Consider the following 23103-nt stretch of genomic DNA (forward strand, 5'->3'; position numbering starts at 1 on the left):
CTCATTCTTTTCATCTTCGTAATGGGATTTATTTAGAAAGAGGCTGCAGATATGTCTCTATCCTCATGTTATTCTTTATGTTCTGTGGATTGTTGTAAGAAGAAAAAATGATCATTTTTATAATTAAATGAGTATTAAGGTATAAGCTTATCTTCTACAGACTCACCAAAATCCAATTTGGTACAATTCTGGTTGTATAGAAGAAGATAAGGAGGGCACATACTTCAACTTATTCCCACATAGTTTTAACTTCTTCTTCTATAATAATAATTGCCAATATTAAAAAATATGTGGCCTATTAGTCTAACATAGCTTAGGACTTTTTAAGGTAGCTTAAAAATAAATACCTCCTCACCAAAAAGGAAGAGGAATCTAAAATTTTCTAAATTAGGTAAAATTAATTATATCTGTACCATCCAGAGTTTCCTGAAATCTTTTATAGAATACTTATGGTAAAGGGCTTGTACTATGTACTTTTTATCAATGAATAAATAGATTAGTAAAAAACAAAAGTAAAACTTGATCCATGGTGAAAAGGTGCAAAATGGACATTCTTAGAGCAAATAATAAGTAAGTCCCCAAACCCCAAAACCCCAGACATAAATACATTTGAAACAAGACAATATCATTTCATCAATTAATAGCCAAAGCTGACAATAACTATGCACAATTGAATTGGTCAAATGTAGCTAAAATGGCTTCCCTCTGGATGGAGTCTTCTGATGTGGCTAAAATACAAGCTGGAAATCAAAAGGTCTCCATTGGCAATAGCTACATGAATTTAATCAGCAAAAAGTCAACCAATAAAAGACAAACAAATGGCTCAGTTGTGTAAACTTGTTTGAGGAAATAAGGTGGTTATGACAGCAATTCAGAACCAAGCCCATTATGATCAGAAATTACAGAAAGAATTCTATTTCATGAGCAACACTTAATGATCAATGTAGATAGAACAAGGAAATGCTACTGATTGTGTAATTCATAACTATAGGATGGAAAAAGTTAACATCTACCAAATATCTGGCAAGATATGACCTACTAGCAAGAGTCATATATATCCAAAGCCTATTATCTTTTGCCATCATCACCATTGCCTCAGCTGTATTTCCTTATCTTTGAAAACTACTAGTTTGTTACAAAACTGCCCTATGTATGTGGGTTTTTATCACAGAAGTCCTTGCCTACTCCTGGACAAAGCTTATGTCAGGATGGAACCAAGAGGATTGTCTGGACTGACAGACAACAAATCCCCATACTAAATTAGACATCAACCAGTAAAGTCTACTATAGCCAAAGCATCATCTCACACCAAAGAATTGCCTACAATCTCTCAGACCTAATGATGATCATGAAAAACTTAAGAATAGCATTTTAATTCCTGCTATCATGCCAAATATTCATAATTTTCAAACTAGAGAGGATGGCAAAACTTTCAAAATACAGAAATCTAGCTAAGAATATCCAAATCATGTGGGAACATTGCCCTCTCTGCTGCAAGAATTATATTAATCATGCCTTTATAACTCTATAGAGCAGGTGCTATTTAACTATTTATCCTCCTATGATCTAATCAGAACATGAAATATAAAAAATGTATAGCAAGATTGTAACTTGTCCCTAAGCTTTCTACCTGAACCCTATTGAAAAAGATGAGAATGAAATCTTAATAATAAGATGGTCTTTATATAACACTTTGTTTGACAAATAAATAATGTTGGTTAAGTGCTTCTTATAAATATCCAATTTCATCCCCACAACCCTGTAAAAAGGTTTTATTTTTAGTTTTATTATTATATATTATTTAAATAAAATGCTATTTTTAAAAAAAAGGTAAATTATCTCCATTTGCATATGAGGAAGATGAAGCTCAGAGAAATTAAGTGGTAGGATTTGAACTCATGTCTCTACTTCCTATAATTTGAATTCTCTTTCACTTCACTTTTGTGTTATATAATCCCTACTGCCCACAGTTCTCCTCACTTGCTCTGATTCCATGTTCAAAGCTAGAGGAATCTTAGCAACCCAAAAGATCATCTAAACCAGAGGTGTCAGATACCATAGAGCATACTTTCTAATCAGATTAAAATTTAAATGGGCGGGGGGCAGAATTAACAAAATAAATTAAAATGCAATACCATATAGATAATGTAATTGCATGGCTTTCTAACTGAATATGTGACTGCAGGAATCCTTATGGTTAGTGGACCAATTTCTATTTGATTTTCACACTAATGAATCCAGTCCTTTCATTTCATAGTTGATAAAATTAAAGTCAAAAATTTAATTGATTGCCCAAAATGATATATTCAAGATTTCCAACAAAGGTGTTTTGACTTCAAGCCTAACTCTTCCCCTCAGGGTCCACAATTAAAGATCAGATTTAAAGTGTAAATACCAGCAAAGTAATTCAGTGTGGAAAATAACCTTCAAATCCAGGACTCTCCTGACTCCAATTCCAACTTTAGATTGATTTAGATTTAGATATTTAGATTATATTCCCCCCACAATTATCTCTAGAATTGACACTTTTTTTTTTATTCTTCACCTCTTTTTCCACTACCTTTGCCTATAGCTTAGGATATTTTCCCCAAATGGCTAGTCTACATATTTTATTCTTCTTGAGCCAATATTTTGGAGAAGACTAAGTCATCTAAAATGCTGTTATATCATAGGTGGATTCTATTTATTACATGTAGGTCCAAAAAGGGCAGAATTTGTGCCAAATATGCTGCAAAAGAGTAGGCATGTAGAGAAAATACAAGGAAATAGATTTTAAACTCAGTATAATGAAGAATCTTCTAGCCATAATAACTATTCAAACAAATGGGCTCACTAGTGAGATGGTGAGCCCCTCTCACTAACTGGAAGTGACTCGATAGCATTTGGATGAACTCCAAACGTTTTATTAAGTACCCACCTGTGTGCAGAGAACTATAGTAGGCACCATTGATTGCCATACCTCCATCTACAAGAACCTCGAAGTCATCATTGACTCTTCTTTTTCCCTTATCTCTATAATGCTACTAGTTCTCAAGTCTTGACAAGTCTATCCCCACAATATCTTGTGAATTTGTTCCCTTCTCTCCAATCACACAGTCTCTACTCAAATTCATGCTCTCATGTACTCTCATCTGGACTATTGCTGGAGCTTCCATATTCATCTCTTTACTTCCCATCTCTTTTCTCCAATTCATCCTCTCTATGGATGCCAAGTTGTATTCTTAAAGCAACCAATTAACTTCAAGAATATCCTCTTCAGAAACCTTTGGTGATTCTCTGATATCTTGAGGACACAAGACAAACTTCTCTGTCTGGTATTTAATGTCTCCACAATCTGGCTCCTGCCTTTCTCTCCAGGCTTATTGAATATTTTTCTCTTTAACTAAATTTCTGTTCCCAGCAAACCAGTGTGTTAGCTATCTCTTGTATAGGACCACCTTTTACATAAGGACTCCCAGATGTCTGGTATGTTTTCTCCCATCACTTCTTCTTCCCCAGATCCTTAGCTTCTTTCAAAGAACAGCTCAGGTACTACCTACTACATGAGGCCTTTCCAAATGTCCTCAATTATTAGTGTGCTCTCTCTTAAAATAACTTTATATAACTTTCTATATCCTTTATTTTTATTCATCTTTGATATATACTGTTTCTTTGCAAAGAAACATGTAATCTTCACAAAGGAAATGAGTTTGCTTGGCTCTATATCCCCTATGCTTAGCAGAGTACCCTATGCAGAAGTATTAAATATATGTTGAACTAAATAACTATTTTAAAAGTTAAGGGCAGAGGGAACTAGGTTACTCAATGGATAGAGAGCCAAGCCTGGAGATAGAAGGACCTGAGTTGAAATCTGACCTCTGTCGCTTCCTAGCTATATGTTCCTGAATAAGTCACTTAACCCCCACTGACTATCCCTTACTGCTGTTGTGTTTTGGAACCGATACTTGTGTCAATTCTAAAACACAAGGTAAGGATTTCTAAAAGGGTTTTTTTAAATCCAAGTAGAACAGAAATCTATTTACCCACATTCCCCTCTCTTCCATCTCCTATTTTTACATTTCTTTCTCCTTTTCCCTTCTTTTGTTATTTTTCTCAAAATTCCAAAACAATATTTGTAAGGTGTTTATCATGGTGCGTGGCATATAATAATAGTTTAATAAATGCTAATTCCCTTTCTTTCCCTATCTCTACAACATTTCATTGAGCACCTGGTGTATATCCAACACACTTGGAAAGGAAAAAAACCAACTTGTTTTAAGTATTAGGAATGGCTCTTGCCGTTACATAAGGAGTTGACTATTCTTTCAGAAAATCAAGACTAACACACATGAAATTGTTATTAATGCAAGACAATAAGTAGGTGATTAAGTGCCAGCCTAAATGAGTGGTATAGACAGTGGGCAGTATCTGAAGAAACAAGTGCTCCATTAGAATGTGGGAAGGTTTTTGTTGTTGTTGTTCTGGTTGTTGTTGTTGCTTTCCCCCCCTCATTTGCTAAAGCTCCACAGGAAGGCAAACTGAAGGCTATGTGGACATGGAGTATTTTACAGTCTGGTTTGAGCCAGATTAAAAGGCACCTGTGGGAGTTCAGAGAGAGAAAGGAAACAGCAAGGGCCAGAGTAATTGGAACAGGCTTTCAGAGGAGAGGGTGAGGGATTTAGAGAGGAGAGGAAGTAATGGAGAAAAGGGCTGAGGAGACCGGAAGTCTGGGCTAATGTTTTCATTTTGGTGATTGTATACCCTGAAATGCTTACCTGTGTCACTAACAGGGACAATAACAAGCATAATATGTCCCAGGCCAGAGGACTGGCTGGAACTATCCATTTTTCCACACCATGTCTAACCTATACACTGGCCATGACCATAAGCAAAGAATGGGGGTGGGGTAAAAGAGCAAGGATAATGCCCAAACACCATAACCAATAGCTGAATATAATGAAGGCTATCCCTTCCTGCTTCCTTTTCTCTTCTTTTACATTCCTTTTTCCTCGTGATCTCATATAATGTTCAAAAGCCTACACCTCCCAACATCTCGTTCTTTATTAAAATGTATTTTCCTCTGTCCCTATCTCTATGTCTCTTCTACCCAAGAACCTGCAACACACCCCCCAAAAAACAAAGGGGATCTTTCCAGCTTTTACAGTTGTCACACACACACACACACACACACACACACACACACACACACACACACACACACACTCCTGCCTAGGAGTATGTATGAAAGTTTGAAAGGGTGATAATAAGAGTGCCAGCAGCACGGGGCACCAAGAATCCTGGGGAAAGGTTATGCTACTTAGTACTGCTCAAATGTAGCAGAGAGCTCAAAAGTTCTTGGGAAGAGAAACCTTTGGACCACTCACAGATAGCAGCAGTATGCATTTCTTGCAAGGATACACTAGGAGTTCAGGGATTTTCTGAAGAAGCCCTAGTCGGCATTATCCCAAAACAATCACTTTTGCTTGTGAGGAGGGGGTACTGCTTTCCTTGACATGAGGAGGTGGGGGTAGTGAGACCCTGGGCCATGAATAGATACCTCAAGTGGAAACTACCAGCAGCAAGATCTAATTGAGCCCAATCCTTCCCTGGTTCAGAAGGGTTTTATATGCCTCAATAGTCTTGGATGGAAAAGTACTGGCATTGCCCTTGTAATCTGATTTGGGTTTTATTTACTGTTTTCCTCTCTCTTTAAAAAGCTTTGTGCTAGGGTGGAAAAGGGGGGCAGGAAGGAGCTAGGAGAAACTTAAGACGTGATATATTATTTCTGGGAGGAGATATAACCTAGAGGCCAGAATGAGTGGTACCTATGCCATGCTGGCATTTATGGCATTTACTACAAGACTACACTTCTGTTTCTGAGTCTTCACATTTGGCAGCCAAGGTATCAGAAGGGAGGAAATGAAGACAGAAGAAAAGAGGGAACATAAAGAATAAAGGAAGGAGGAGAGGAAGGAAAAATAGGACAAAAGGAAAGAAGGAAAGAAGGGAAAGAAAGAAGGAAAGAGGGAGAGATGAAGGAAAAAAGATACTGTCTCTCTTTCTCTTTCTCCCTGTCTTCCTTTCTTTGCTTCCTTCTTTCCACCATCTCTTGATTGGGAATGTTAGGTCAGTTAGAGAAAGGAGGGAAGGAGAGAGAATGCTTTCCCTGATTATCTGGTTGAAAGTAAAAAGATCTCTCATTTCTCCAACACGTTTATCAGATGCTACCATAAAATAGTTATTTTTATACCTCTTTAATCTCCCATACTAGATTGTAAATTCCTTAAGAGCAGAGACCATGCCTTACTAAACTTTGCATCTCTCTAACAGCTTGGAATATTGGCTAGTGCCCAGTGGATGTTTGTGGAATAATCATTGGAAGAGGCAAAGAGTATTTTAGCAAACCTTACAATTGAGTTCAGAAGAGTTCTGGGTTCAAATTCTACCTCTGATACTAACTAGCTCTAGGAGGACAGCAAAATCACTTAACCTCTTCCAGTCTCAGTTTACTCATCTGTAATACTAAGGGTAATAACACCAAAGTTTGTTTTGAGGATAGGGAACTAAGTGCATTGAGCAACTGGCACCAGGCAGAGATGCAAGAGACAAGATTCGGTGAGAAAGAGGAAAGAAATTCGGTCTACATAAGAGAAAGCAGGAGAGGAGATGGAGATGTCTAACAATACTTGGACCTAGAGAGAGGTCTATAGTTGGCACAATCTTTATGGTCACAAAGAATAAGAATCAGTCCAAAAAGGAACTATATGCGCTGAGGAGTCAACCATAGCTACCATTCATTTGAACTTTATAGTTCCAAAAAGAAGATAAGACCCATCAGAACAGGGGTTGCCCTCTGAAAGGGGAATGTAGTTTTGCCAAATAGTGAAAGGCTGGAGTTCTTTGCTAGGAGCTACATTGGAGTAAGGGATACCCTACTTACCCAAACCACAAAATTACCTCAAAACAAAGGAAAGGGGAGGAACATGTTTCACTGGAGTGAGAAGACAGAGTAGCCCAGAGAGTGTGGCATCCAGGACAACTAGCAGAAGATGAACTTTCTCAACAGACTACTAGGCATCCATAAGCAATGAATTGGTAGAAAAGGGCCAACACAGCACAGGCCATGATGCCCAGGGCAATGAAATGGCAGAGTGAAACCAGACCAACCCATGAAACAAAAGGGGAACCAGAAGCAGGGGGAGCATAAACTAGATGGACAAAAAGCTACAAACCTCCAAATAGGAAGCTCACAGGGCTACCCTCTCGAGATGCACACTGTGGGATGCAAAGACTGGACCTAACCAAGCATCTGAGAAGGCTACACTATAAGCTTAGAACCATGCTCCTTATATCCCTGGAGGAGAGAAGAACCTAAACAGACAAGGTAAAAAATAGTAAGTAATCTTCTCAAGCTTTAATTTTCTCAAAGAATAGTAAGTAGGAAAAAAACAATACCAGAAAAATGAACAAAAGACAAAGAAGAAAACCTAACTTAGAAAATTAATATAGTGACAGGGAACATCAAAATACTAACTCAGAAAAGGACAACAATAACAAAAAGGAAACATATGAAGCTTCAATGGAAAGTGAGAAAGTGTCAGGTCCCAAAAGAACTTCTGAAAAGAAGTTGAGAAATCAAATAATAACAGAATTGACAGAGTCAACAGCTTGTTAAAAATTTTTCACTAAAGAAAACAATTCTTTAAAAACTAGAATTAGGTCAAATGGAAATTGAGATTTAACAGTCACTAAAATTTTTGCTTTGCCAATAGATAGGGTCATATAAAAGCTAATTCAAACCCTAGGATTCTAATTTTCTTAATGTAAAGGATATCCAATTATGAACTGCTACTCTAAAGAATTACTAAATTTCTTGCTGTGTTTCTGTATGAATAACATACTTGCTTTGGAAATCATTAACAACTGAAAGAACAGATGAAAGAAACTTTGATGATCTAAACTTTAGAGTTAAATTTTTAGTTAAAAATTTGACATATGTCTGATTTCTGCAACTTGGTATTATAATATGCTTTATGACTTAGAAACAATTGTATTTTACATATGCATATATATTCCTATTTGTAATATATTCCTCTGATCTTACTAAATTCTTCAAAAATTTTCACAGCAATTATTATTTTCTATTATTTATTCTATTTGTTCTCAAATAATAATTATCTCTATCATGTTATTTATTATTTGTTATGTAATTTTTTATCATTTATTCACTTTAATCTTCTCAAGCTTTAATTTTCTCAATCCCCCTTACCACTCACCCCTCCCAGAGGATAAGGTTCTGCTAAGGATGTTATTCTACACAAGAGCCAAAGATGGCAATACTCTTTGCAAACGTAGCTTTTGTGCCTAAGTTTTATGACTACATGAATGAATTTGTTAAAAGATATTTACCCTTTTATTATAACAATACACTTGGGATAGGATTCTTTAAAAGCTAGTCAATTTGTTCTAAGAGATATGTTATCTATAGTCAAATACAATCACTTTCCAACCATACTCAAATAAACTAGATATTACACTCACATAGACTAATGCTCTCAGATCTTTTCCACATACTTGTGTAATCAATTTACATTATAGAATACATCCCATACGCAAGTTTTAGACATGCAACAAATAACAAATCTTAAGTAGAATTAGATATCACTTAGATACAGCGAAAAATAGGACATGTAATTTTTCTGAAAGAAAAGTAATTGTACTAAATTCTTTTAACAAAGAACAGAAAATGGTTCTGATGTAATCTTATTTAAGCAGTGGGATTATAACTTGGTGTTGCATGTTCCCAGATCATTGTCTAATTGTCTAACTAGTTCTATACCACTCAGATCTTTGAAGGACTTTAAATAATTAATGACTGATTGCAAGGCCAAATATTTATTTATGTCTACGAATATCAAACAAATTTAATTTCAAGTAGAATGGTTTCAATTTTACAACTAATACCTTATATATTTTTCAGCTTTGGTCTATTAGATAAATATTTAATTTTGTGTTCATATAGTTCAATGATCAAATGCCCTGATTAATAGGAATTTACTGAGAGGAAGTGAAAACAGCACCAAAACTCGTCTTTCAGGCCTAAGCCTAACAGCACAGAAGGATACCTGTCTATAATTTTGTTTGACTTTAGTCAAAAGTCAAGGTTTAATTTCCTTACAAAGTCCTACTTGGCACCTCTAAGGTGCCAAGGCCAGATTCAGGATTTAATCAGATAATAAACATTCCTGCTCAAAAGGAAGCATCACAATGGATAAACCACATCAAGGATATCCTATCTTTACCTTCACAAAGACATTCCCTCAACTTTCCCATGGATAGTCCTCAGACTGTAAGAGTACATGGCATTTCCCTTCAAGGAAGGAGTAATTTCAAACACTTATTTCTAAAATCAAAACTTAGAAAAGAAACAGATCAAAAATCCCTAATTTTTTTTCAAAAGCAAAATGCTTGTCATTTATAGCTCAGGGCCAAATTATTGCCTAGGCACAAATTATTGCCATTTTCCTCATGTCTTCATAAAGATAAATTATAAGAATAATTATAATCTAAACCTATACAGAAAATAGTAGATTCAAAAGAGCAGCTCCACTTCATTTGTTATTAATAGGTACAATTAGATAATTTTCCAAATGACCTGAAATGAAATTAACTTCTATCATAAGACATATAAAGCTCTTTAACAGAAAGAAAATCCTAGTTCTTTAAAATATAACAATAGTCTCACAACACTGCCATAAAGGGCTGATTTTAAGTCACAAAATGTCTCAGAGAAATTTGCTATGCCTTTATCAAAAGTAAGTCATGACCCATCATTAATATTTCCTCAACTTAAAACAAATTATATCCAATGAATTAGTAGTTTCAAAATGTGAAAATTGAACACCAGTTTGCACCTTTTTCCTGATACTTTAAGACAGTCTTGGGCTGTTCTCTAGTGAATTGGGTTTCTGTTCAGCCCCCACCCTTTGAGTGGATTATAAACAAGACCTGAGGTTTCTTTGTATAAGGAGGAAGTCAGCCAGAAGCCTTGAAGCTCTCTGATATCCTGGAGGATGGTTGCCTCTTCTCTCATATGACTCTTGGCATCAGGAATACCACTCTCTGACCTAGACTAAGGTCAAATCTGTCCTATCAGGATGACCCATGTAAAGATGATATTAGAAAATAAGTATTGTTTTATTAGTTTAGGATAAGAAGTAACTTTACTGGCTAGAGAAAAGAACTGGAGTTTGAAGCAGAGTTGAGAGAGCATGTTAATTTCAACTGCTGACAGTTATAACCATTTTTCTATGTCAATTAGTCTCTCTGGCAATTGGGAGTTGCTTTCTGGCAGTTAGCAGAGACATATTCTCAGAGACTCTCTTTTAGGGCTGGAGGAGATAATATCTTTGCCTCTCTATCTGAGTGAAATATTGGAAGGAGCTCAGTGTTTTCCTTTCCCAAATTGGGAAACACTATTGACTATCTATTGTGGTATTTTTTTTTTGCTTAACATATTTAACTCTGAGAATACCAAACAAAAACCTGGTCTTTGGTTTGGTCTCTGAGTCTGTTAAGTCCTAACAGAATCAGAGTCCTAACTTGATTCTTGTTGAGACTCAACCAGCTAGCCTTTGCTATTTTATAATTTGAAGGCAAAGTTAAGATTTATAAGGATATTAGCAGTAGTTTTTATTTAGATAGTATAAATTTGGGTTAGTTAGATCAGGAAGGATTAGTGTAGCCTGTGAAACACAGGAGAAGTAGTTCCTTGTGGCTCCTGGGAGTTTATTTGGATGGATTTAGAATCCCTTAGAATTAGAAATCCTTTATTTATCCTTATATAGTTCAATAAACAGTTTATGTTTATAATAAGGGTCTCTCTAGTGTCCTTGAGCCTGGCTCTGAAGGGAAGTTCACATTTGAGCTTCACTTCATCACTGAGGATATTTTTTATTACCTCTATCCAAACAGTTTGAATCTGATTAGCGAGTTAAACAGTTTTGAAAAGTTTTGAACCTATATTGGAACAGTTTTTCCATCTAAATATTTTATTTTTTAGTTCACAAATTTATTTTTACACCCAGAAAAAGTGATGTCATGGGGGCGTAAGTTATGGATCAAGGAAGGTGAGTGCTCTTTTCTTCCTGAATGAGAACATGAGATAAGCAGTGAGCTTGGCTTACTTGGGGGATCCACAGATCCACTTTTCACTATTTAGTACATAATTATAAATTAATATACAGTCACCATAGAATTTTAATTGTAACAATCTGGTGACTGCTTGGGAGTCTGAATTCCTCCTTTTTCTTGCCTTTTTCTAAAATTTTTTTTGTCACATAAGAGTGGCTTATATGGAGTGTAGAAAAAACATTTTATGTGAGTTTCAGATTCCTGAGAAGCTGAAAAAGTCAAGAAGAAACTCTTGGTAAGGTGTCTGTTTTGTTTGTGTATATTTGTCCATTATTTTGTCTCTTTTTCTTTTTTTGTTGTTGGAAAGTGTTGCAAAAATAAATTGGAAGAACAGTGAAGTAAGTAAGATAATAACCAGACACGGAAGTTAGAAAAGTGAAAGGCAGTGGTCTAAAGTTAACAATAAAGGAGTAAGAAAGGGATGACCTTCAGTTCTCTCTGCCTTTCTTTAATCCTCATTTTTTTAAAGAAAAAACATGAATTGAGCTGTGCTTAGACAATGGAACAGAAAACTATGTGTCCTCTGGTTGCAGTTTGGGTTTATTTTATGAAAACGGGGAATATGAGCAGTGAGAACCCTATCCCATAAGGATCTCTTTACATGCCTTGCTCATCTCATGAGAACAAGGACTACTATCAATAGAGCCAGGAATAACAAAAAATAAACCATAAGCCTTTGTAAGAAATGGTTTAGGATTATAACTTCCACAATTGGGGAACCAGTTTGACCCCATTTTGGATCTTTTGTCTTTATGATGTTTAAAAAGTTAAAATTAACTATTAGAAATAAAAACCCAAAATAATTAGAACATTGGCACATTTGGACCATGCTCATTAATGAATCCACAAAGGTTCAATCAAGTGGCCAAATTTTTAACCAATTTTCCACTGCATCTTACATTGTTCCTCCCTCTCTGGCCTCAACCTGATCCCCCTTCCCTCTTTTTGGGACCCTCTTTAAACTTCCCTTTCCCCTTCCCAACCCTATACATTCTTTTCACCCACGCCCAAATGCATTCTCTATTTCTTTTTGCTTTCCTAGACCTTCTCCCTTTAACTTACTCCCAAAAGCCCTCACCATTTTTGGACCTTCCTATTCTACCCCACCTGCTGAAGCCGTAGCCATTTCCTTTTCTCCTCTCCAAGCTATGACTAACCTTCTGTGACAATACTACTTCACTCTGCTCCTGCCTCAACCTCCCCATGAAATCTCTACATGCCTCATCTGCTCTACTCAGTTTCCACACAGACTTTAGACTCAATACTAGAAAACAACACCTCCTTTAAGGGCTTGTTTCCTCTGAAGGATGTTGCACACATGACCTTAAAGTCAATGCAGTGACTTTAAGAGATTATATCCCATTCTCTCCCTCATATCTCAGGATGTGAGTAAAATATTGTAAGAGAAGATTTGACATCTATGATAGAAATGAAAAAGGTGAAAACTGCAGAATTCTACAGCTTCAAGGGATTGGCAGGAAAAGGAACTCAGAACTTTGGAGAGGGGGGAAAGTTAAGATGACCCAGCAATTGGGAAACTGACTTATATCTGGTACCATATGTAAAGATAATTTTAGCGTTGGAAGAAAGTTAAACTTTTGGGAGAAAGAAAGAGAAAAAAATTCAAAATCAGAATCAAAATACCAAAATCTATGTATATACAATGTTGAATAAGCAAGAATAAATTCATAATATGCCCTTGTACAGGTCCAATTTAAAGTAATTTTTATCCCACAAGTCTGTAGGATAGAATGCAGTAATATTTCACTTACCCATTTTCAACCAAGACTACAGGAAGTTGCCATGCTATAAGAAGAGAGGGAACTAGAATTCTATTTTGATAGGGAAGTGTCATTGCCTGGTCTGATTTTTGTCATTCTCAGTGATATAGGGAGCCAGGATGATAGCCAACCTTTGGTACTTGTCTGTAAGTATTTTACAAAGAGTGTGGATACAAGGAAGGCCTACATCTTAACATATGTCAAGCATCACAACTTCGAGTCTCACTCTAGGTTCAAGTCCTTAGTATTGACTTAGAAGTGCATCAATCCTATCTGGATTGGTTTCTTCTTTATTTTTTTTACCTGTGTGCTCTCTTGGCACTATTTCAGGCTAAGTCTGTGCTCCTCATTTTTATCCATTTTTCTGGAATCAGACACAAACATTAATCACAGTCCCATAACATTTTATCAATAAATGGCAGGTTCCCATAGTTTAAAGCTTTTGGGTATGCATTGATATTATAGCAAATATTAAACTTATACTACTACAGAGAGAAATAAAATTAATTGTATGTACCTTTAGTACAAGAAATGAGGATAAGGGGAAAAATCAAATATTCAAATCAAAATAAAAGAAAAGCAATAATAAAAAAATAAGGGAAAAAATCAGGAATATAATGTGTTCTCAAAAAACTTGTCATTGGATTATTATCTCCAATTCATGTGATAGGATAGAGTTAATCAGTCTCTCTTTAAAAGATGCTCTCTTTACTTGTGAGCAATGAATCCAAGAGCCCTTCTCTCCAAACTTTATAGATGTTGGAGTAGTTAACAATATTTGGAATGGTCCTTCCCAGGAGGGCTGAGTTGCTCTAGTATGCTGGAAATTCTTAATATACACTTTATCTCCTGGGTTCAGGTCGTGAAGTGAAAAGTCTAGTGGTCCAGCTTGTACTTCAGCTCTGGATTCATGGAGTTCACTCAGTTTGTGCTGCAATTCCTGTATATAGGAAGCAATAGTAGTATCTCCCCCTAATAATGATGTATATGCGGGGGATAAAGGCTTGGCCTAGATAGGTGGATGTCCAAAAAGCATCACAAATGGTGAGATGTATAGATCTCCTCTAGGCCTGCTTCTAAGATAAAATAGGGCCAGAGGGAGAATTTCAGGCCATTTTAAATGGGTTTCATTGCATAATTTTCCAATCATAGTTTTAAGTTCTTTATTCATTCTTTCAACTTGGCCTGAGCTCTCAGGATTATATGGAACATGGAATTTGGGAGTTATCCCTAAGCAGGAATATATTTGATTTAAGACAGAATCAGTAAAATGACTTCCTCTATCTGAATCAATACATGCTGGCAGGCCAAAGCAAGGAATAATTTCTTTTAAAAGCACCTTAGCAACAAAAACCACTGTGGCTTAGGTCACAGGAAATGCTTCCGGCCATCTGGTCAGTTGATCTACTATGACTAGACAACATTTATGATGTCTGGCCTTTGGCATTGTTATGAAATCTCTCTGTGGGTGCTCAAAAGGTATGTAAGCCAGAGGATGCCCACCAAAGGCTTTGCCATGAAAAGCGTGTAGGTTATATGCCTGGCAGGTAGAGCAGGCTGAACACACTTTAGAGGCTATGGTAGTTATACCAGGGGCTATCCATACTCTCTTAACAGAGTCCACGATGCCCTGGGTACAAAAGTGACCATTTTTATGAATAGATTGGCAAATTTGGTGATAGAAACTTCTAGGGAGCAGGGGTTTTCCTTTAGATGACACCCATACTACATTAATCTGTTTTGCTTTGAATTTTTGTTTCCATTTTTTCACTTCCTTTTCATTATAGGAAAGTGATAAATTTAAGTCATCAGTGGTTGTTAATGTTAAAATTAATCCAGGTCCTTCTATGGCTGCTAGTTTTGCAGCTGCATCTGCTCGGTCATTTCCTCTAGAGACAGGGTCAGAAACACCTGTATGGGCAGATCAATGAACTATAGCTAGGGCTTTAGGCAGTTTGAGAGCAGAAAGAACTTCATTAATAATTTCTGCATTAGCTATGGATTTTCCAGCTGGGTTAAAAATCCTCTCTGGAGCCATAGACTCCCAACTGAGTGACAAATGCCAAAATCATATCTAGAATCCATATAAATTGTTGCCCTTTTATCCTTGGCAATTATACAGGCATGGTTCAGAGCTATGAGTTCTGCCCCTTGAGCACTAATATTAGAGGGCAGTGAAGCTGACCACTCAGTGGCAAATTCTGTGACTACAGCAGCTCCAGTGTAGCATATGCCAACCCTCATAAAAGAGGAACAATCAGTAAATAAGACCAGATCTGGATTGTCTAAGGGAGTGTCCAAGAGATTATCTCGAGGTTTTTCTGCCATGGACACTAGTGTTTCACAACTATGTAATGGTTCTCCTGAAATTGGTAAATCTGGAAGCAAGGTGGCAGGGTTAAGGATTGTACAGCATTTCAAGGTAATGTTTTTGCTATTTAACAAGGTTATTTCATACCTTGTAATTCGCTGATCCAAGAATGCCTGTGTTCTATGCCTTAGCAACAATGCTTCTACCTCATGTGGGCACATATTTATTAGTGGGCATCCCAATACTAGATCAACAGTTTTTGTCACTAGTAAGGCTGTAACAGCTACTCCTCTAAGACATGGTGGTGCTCCTGATGCTACTGGGTCCAGTTGGGCAGAATAGTAAGCAATTGGGCAGTGAGAAGGCCCAAAGTCTGAGATAAAACACCTGAAGCTACCCCTCTTCACTCATGTACATACAAATTAAATGGCTTGTTGTAATCTAGGATGCCTAGAGCAGGGGCAGACAGGATAGCCTGTTTTAGGTCTGATAGAGCTGACAGGTGTTCTGGTTCTAATTTGAGGGGTTCAGGGACCAAATCCCTTGTTAGTGCTATAAGGGGTTTAGTAATTTCCCCATAGCAAGGAATCCATTGTCTGCAAAACCCTGTTGCTCCCAGAATTGCTCTTAACTGTTTCTTAGTGGTAGGAGTACTCAATTTTTGAATATTTTTCAATAGATTGGGAGAAATAGAATGGGCACCAGCTGTCAGAATGAACCCCAAATATTCTACTTTGGGGAGATACCACTGAACCTTATCCTTCAAGATTGTATGCCCTCTTTTGTGCAATTCCAAAAGAATGTGTTTACTATCTTCCTGGCATGCTTCTGCATCTGTTGAAGCCAAGAGTAGATCATCTATGTATTTGATTAATTTGTTCTTTTTAAATTTTATATTATATGTATCTTGGCTCAAAATTTGTGCAAAGAAGCTCGGGCTATCTACGAAATCCTGTGGCAAATGACTCCAGGAGTACTGGCAGCCCTGTCAGGTGAAAGCAAAGATATGCCTTGAGTTCTCATGTATGGGTATGGAAAAGAAGGCTGAGTACAAGTCCACTACAGTAAAGTATTTAGCTGTGCTAGGAATAGAGGAAAAATAGTACTGACATTGAAAACTACGGAGTGTCTTTTTATAACATGATTGTTCGCAGCCCTCATATTCTGTACAAATTTATAGAGGTGCATGCCATCGGGCCCCCTTTTTGGTTTTTTAACAGGCAGGATGGGCGTGTTTTATTCAGATTTACAAGAGATTATTATTCCCTGTGCAATTAATGAGTTTATTACTGGGGTAATACCCTCTATTGCCTCTTTTGAGAGGGAATATTAAGAAATGGAAGGAGATGGGTTAGATTTACTTTCTATCTGCACAGGAACAGCTAACTTAAGTAAGCGTACATCGGAAGAAGATGTGGCCCAAAGAGACTCCAGTATATCTTTAGGTATTACAAAGGTGGGATGCTCTTTCCCCTACTGACTCTCTGAGAGAATTACAGGGAGTAAATTTAAAGCTTCTTCAGGAACTTCCAATGATAAAGAACCATCTGGGGAGCAAGTTATTGTGGTTCTAAGTTTGCATAGGTCTCTCCCCAGAAAAATTAAAGGTGAATCAGGCATCAAAAGGAAGAAATGTTGTACCTGTAGGGGTCCTACAGACACCATTCTAGAGGAAAGTTTTTTAACCCTTTGGAGTATTCCTAACACTCTCATTACATTCTCTGAGCCAACAGAATAACAATGTAAATCAGGTGTACTCTTTAATATAGACCTGGAGGCTCCAGTGTCCAAAAGACAATCATAATAGGTGTTACCCACCTTTAAGGTAACATGGGGTTCATTAGTTTGGGGGGGAAGTAGAAAGGGACAACTGGTAGTAGGATATCAGGGTCCAGAAAATCAAAGGTTGTATCCTCTGATTCCTATGCCCCAGCACCACACACACACATACTTTCATTGTATTTGGGAAGTTCCTTGGGCACCCCTCTGAAGGGAACTCCCTTGAGGGGCATTAACACCTCGAGTATTTTTTGGACAAGCACCACTTAAGTTATATTGCTGTGGAGTCATTTGGCTTGAGTTATCATGTGGACTCATTTGGTTTGAGTTATCATTTTTCCAATATCTATCTATTCCTATAGTTATCATTCCTAAAGTTGTGGTTTCCATTATCATTATTATAGTTATTTCTATCATTATTGCTTCTGTAGTTGTTATTAAACTTCATATTCCTCCTGATAATCTTGAGTAAAGTTATACACTCTATCATTTTGTGGCCTTTCTTCTCACAGAATTGGCAGGTAATGGATCAATAATTAGATTCCTGGAGAGGGGCAAGTGTCATTGGTTGATTATCATGCCCACTTTCTGTTTTAGTCATTTTATCTTTTAAACATCTCAATTCTTTCTTTATTTCCTCTAAGACATCATTATTTTCTTCCTCCTTTTCTTTGTTTCCCTTTGAAACATATAGAGCTGTTTTCTGCAATTCTTCAAGGTCCATCTCTGGCCATCTTGGGCAATGTGTTCTAAAATAAACCCTAATCACTTTGCAAGAGTTATTGACAAAGAGTCTTCTAACTTGTCTTATACAATTTTCTTTAGATAAGTCAAAATCCAGGTATCTACCCACAAACTCAATTGTTCTGTCCATGAATCTGGAGGGTGTCTCTTCCTCATTTTGCTTAATCTTTTCAAATTCTGTCCACTTATCTGTACTGTCTGCACACTCCCTCATTTCTGTTAGGATGGCCTCTCTACAATGGTATAGTTGTAAAAGATCCTCAGAGTCATTATAGTCCCATTTGGGATCCTGAGATGGCCAATATGCTACATTGTGCCCCCATGTTTTGTTGACATGAGCACTTATTTTATTTTTCTCACGTTCAGTTAAAAAAGCCTGTAGCAAATTTTCAACATCCTTGTAGGATGGATTATACTGAAAAAATATGTCTGTCATCTTTTTTGTTACTAGAAAGGGATCTTGTTCATATGTAGGGATATTTCATGTAAATTCATTTATTTCTTGGGGAGCAAACAGTATATTGTGCCTTAAAGTCACCAAATCCCCATTCTGTCCTATTTCAGGTACTTCTCTTAGAGGAAACAGACCTCTAATTGAATTTGGTATCTGTGGATCAGTTTGACTAAGATGAGTTTCTTTAGGACAAGATCTCTTTTGGGCTGGAATTTGGTTTTGTGTAGGAGGAGGAACATGAGAAACTGGGATTGCAGGGGAAGGTTCTTGGGGATTAAGTTCAGCTAAAATTTTCAGATCATGAGAGAACAAGTCTGTTAACTAAGCTATAGAGAAGGTGTTTTCCATCGCTATTTCGGAGAAGGAAATTTCCTCATTTAGAGTTTCAGAAACAGGTCTGTCATATCCAGACCTGTTTCTGGTGGGGTGGATATTTTCCAATTGATTCTGTAAAAAACATTTTAGATCATCCAATTGGATTGTATGTTCTCCTGCATTTCAACCTCAAATTTTTAAATATTTTCCTGTGTTTTATATTTCATGTTTTTTTATGTTTGCTGTGTTTTATCTTCAGATTTTTGCATAGTTTTCTGTAATTTAGCTTCAGATTCTTGGATAATTTTAGCTTCATAATTTTGTGTTTTTCTGAATTTCAGCTTCAAACTTTTTTTATGTTAGCATCCCTAAACACAGTACTGAGTACAAAAATGACATTACCTAATAATATAAAAAATTGGAGGTATGCTGAATTCCTCAATGTCCCTAATTCTTTAACCACCATATAAATGTCAAAGAATGTAGTATTCATTTATATATATATATATAAATTATTTTCCTAGCAGGCTTCACAAAACATGTGGGGAGCAGGGCAAAGGCAAAAACTCTCTTTAGATTCCCTTCACTCCTAATTAAGAGTGATCTGGACAGTTGTTCCCTGAGGGAAAGGGGATTTGTAGCTAAACAGCTTTCTCAGTCCTGCCACTTTGGACAAAAAAAAAAGGAAAAACAGATATATTTTATCTAATTTAAGGAGAGAGGGAAAAAATTCCAAATTTACTTACCTCAACAACTGATCAAAATAAGTTATTAAAAGCTGAACTTAGTCACAGTAGAGAAAAGTTTTAGGAAAGTTAAGATTGAGGGTATTTCATCACAACTGACGTGGTCAGCCAAAACTATAAAGATAATTTTAGCATTGTGACTTAAAATCAAAATTTAATTGGTTGCCAGGGAAAATCCCAAATAATAAAATACCCAAGTCAGCTGTAAATTTATGGTGATTTATTTGATATAGTGGAAAGAGATTAAGAAGAAGGAAGAAGGAAAGGGAGTAGGATTTCTCCCTCCTGCCTAGTGCCAGAAAGAAGACCAGAGGCTTTAGAAAGTAAGGAGGAAGGAATCAGCGTGACACCAAAAGGGCTCAGCCAAGATGTCTGAGCCTGAATCAGCTCAAGGGCAAACTCACCACCAAACCCAGACAAATAGCTGCCACCAAGCCAAGATGTCAGAACACTTAGCATGCTGCCAGCCAGAGACGCCTCTCCAGGAAAGGAGGGAAAGAGAGCAAGTGATGTGCCTTATATAAATGGTTTTACATCACTTTCCTGTGTCTCAGCTGGACCATTGATAGCTTAGCTTGACTTAGGACAGCCCAGAGGTCTGTCTGCTTTTTTCTGCACATGTCTGTTGAAAGCCATTTCCTCAGATAATTATATCTTTGAGTATGATGCAAGCAATCCTGATCTTCTTAAACTGAGTAGGGTGGAGAAATGTATAGTTCCCAAGACTTGATTCTGTTAAACCAAGTATCTCCATTGTTACTAATTAGGAAATAGCCAAATCAGATCTTCTAAAGTATGGCCTGAGTAGGGTGGCGTGGTTTTAAAATTCACACATAGACCAGATAAGTAGCTCCAACTGGCTCCTTGATCCAGTGATCTTCTCTCTGTGATTCCTAACTCAGATCGCACCAGTAGATAAACTTATTGGACAGGACTTTGAAAAATGAACTGTCCAACAAAGAAGATTTTTCCATCTACTTCCTTTGAATCTGAACTTGGGACACTTACTGTGTAGCCAAGAACCAGTCCTCATTATTCTGACCCGAAGGGGTCAGGTGAACCCAACCTGATCTGCTTGACTTTGGGGGAAGGATATTAGCTAGTTAGGGATCCCTTCTCCCTCCTTCCTTCCTTCCTTCCTGAACACTAAATTTTTATCCTCCATTTGCCCTGTACCTTTTTCTGTTTCCCTCCAATAAATTTTAAAGAAAGACTCAAGAACTGACTCAAATATTAATAGAAGGAAACTTGAGAGTAAAGGGGAAAGAGATGACTTTCTCTCCCCAAAAAGAAGAGAACTTACCACCATAATTCTCTTCAATCTAATCCTTCATAGAACCCACCAGTCAAAGCTGAAGGCAGCCTTAGAGGAGGAGAAGACACCATTCCTTTTATCACCCTTTTCCCCTTATCACAAAATCTTCCCCATTTTACCATCTATTACAAATGGCACCCCAGATCTTAGAAGGATTCAGCACCAATTGCCATTCTTTGATAGTTAGAACTGTCTGGGCAGGGCAGCCATTTTAAGAGACAGCATATAGGGAGTTAGCACACAGGAAACAAAAGAGAAAAAAAAGTCACATAAGAAACAACAATGATCCAAAAGCTGTTCTGGATTATGTTGGTGGGAACTATCCTGGAATATTGGGGATATTACTTCATCTATAATATAATAACTGACATGATAAATGACACTATTGATACTATATTCAGTATTAATAAATACTGGCATAAACTGCCATTTGAATTATCTACACTATGGCAGATTTTTTTTTAAAGGGGAAGTAGGTCTTTATTTTTTTGTTGTTGTTGTTTTTAATTTTTTTCTTTATTTTTTTTACTTTTAAACATTATTTCATTTGGTCATTTTCAAACATTATTTATTGGAAACAAAGATCATTTTCTTTTCCTCCCCCCCTCCTGCCACCCCTCCCATAGCTGATGTGGGATTCCATTGGGTATCACATGTGTCCTTGATCTGAATCCATTCCCATGTTGTTGGTATTTGCATTAGAGTATTCATTTAGAGTCTCTCCTCAATCATATCTCCTCAACCCCTGTACTCAAGCAGTTGCCTTTTCTGGCTGTTTTTACTCCCACAGTTTTTCCTCTGCTTGTGGATAGTGTTTTTTCTCCTAGATCCCTTCAGATTATTCAGGGACATTACATTGACACTAATGGAGAAGTCCATTACATTCGATTGTACCACAGTGTATCAATCTCTGTGTACAATGTTTTCCTGGTTCTACTCCTTTCACTTTGCATCACTTCCTGGAGATTGTTCCAGTCTCCATGGAATTCCTCTACTTTATTATTCCTTTTAGCACAATAGTATTTCATCACTAACATATACCACAATTTGTTCAGCCATTCCCCAATTGAAGGGCATCCCCTCATTTTCCAATTTTTGGCCACCACAAAGAGTGCAGCTATGAATATTCTTGTACAAGTCTTTTTCCTTATTATCTCTTTGGGGTACAAACCCAGAAGAGCTATGGCTGGATCAAAGGGCAGACAGTCCTTTATTGCCCTTTGGGCATAGTTCCAAATTGCCCTCCAGGATGACTGGATCAATCCACAACTCCACAGGCAATGCATTACTGTCCCTACTTTGCCACATCCCCTCTAGCATTCATTACTTTCCTTTGCTGTCATGTTAGCCAATCTGCTAGGTGTGAGGTGATACCTCAGAGTTGTTTTGATTTGCATCTCTCTGATTATAAGAGACTTAGAACACTTTCTCATGCACCTATTAATAGTTTTGATTTCTTTATCTGAAAACTGCCTATTCATTCATCCCTAGCCTATTTATCTATTGGAGAATGGCTTGATTTTTTGTACAATTGATTTAGCTCTTTGTAAATTTGAGTAATTAAACCTTTGTCAGACTATGGCAGATTTTACAAGTATATGTATCCTTAGTAGCTATAGGAAAGGCAAGCACATCAATTACAAAAGGAATCAAAGTAATCTTGGGAAAGAAGGCTATAAATAAGATAATGGACAATAGGCTAGAAACATTGTTTTCTCAAATACCAATAATAATTGCAATATGTCAAGAATACAGAATAAGGAAGAATGGAAACCTAGGGAATGATACTGAGAGAGTGACTGGAGAAATGGTTACAGATAACACAGACTTGAAAAAGGGCACTGAGGCATCCAATGTACCAACAGCAATAGCAATTTCAGTATGTAACAAAAAAGTTATGGTGGATAAAGAAACTAGCTATGAACCTGAGGAAGTCCTGGGGACACATAAAATCATGCCTCTCATAGATATTGCCAAACTAACACCTGACTCAGGAATACTACATACTAAAGCACACAAGTCTTTTACTACACAGGACTTGGATTCACTGAAATGCAGGATGCCCAGATTTATAAGTGAACCATTTAAATGCTAAAGGAGATTTAAAAAAGAGCATTTAGACTATATGAACCTTACTTCATAGATGTAGAAATCCTACTCTGAACTTTTTACACCCCAGAAACACAAGAAGTTCATTGATAAAGCCCGCCAAGATGATAACTTAACCAGCTGTCCAGAAGTGTACAAAGACTTCGATTTGTAAGATCACTGAACATGACATATCTCAAGAAAGCTAGGGAAGACCTATTACAAGCAATTAGATCATTTTGTGATAGGCCTAATGCGTGAGGGAAATTTGGTAAATTACAACAAGAGAAGAAAGAACACCCTTCTCTGTTTATTGACAGACTTCTTGAAAATGCTGAAGCTACCTTGGTTATAGCCAAGACTCCCAAGAATCCATAGCTCATGTAAGGATGCAATTT

At 36.9% G+C, this 23103-nt stretch overlaps 1 long non-coding RNA gene across 1 annotated transcript in view; it reads right to left on the minus strand.

The window, feature by feature from the left end:
- Positions 1-23103, minus strand: part of LOC130456505 (uncharacterized) — a 49775-nt gene that overhangs the window by 4340 nt on the left and 22332 nt on the right. Inside the window, exon 1 of the long non-coding RNA XR_008915483.1 lies at positions 1-23103. This exon is cut by the window's right edge and continues 22332 nt beyond it. This is a non-coding gene — a long non-coding RNA (uncharacterized LOC130456505).

The sequence above is a fragment of the Monodelphis domestica genome, chromosome 1, assembly GCF_027887165.1.
Source record: "Monodelphis domestica isolate mMonDom1 chromosome 1, mMonDom1.pri, whole genome shotgun sequence".
NCBI lineage: Eukaryota > Metazoa > Chordata > Mammalia > Didelphimorphia > Didelphidae > Monodelphis > Monodelphis domestica.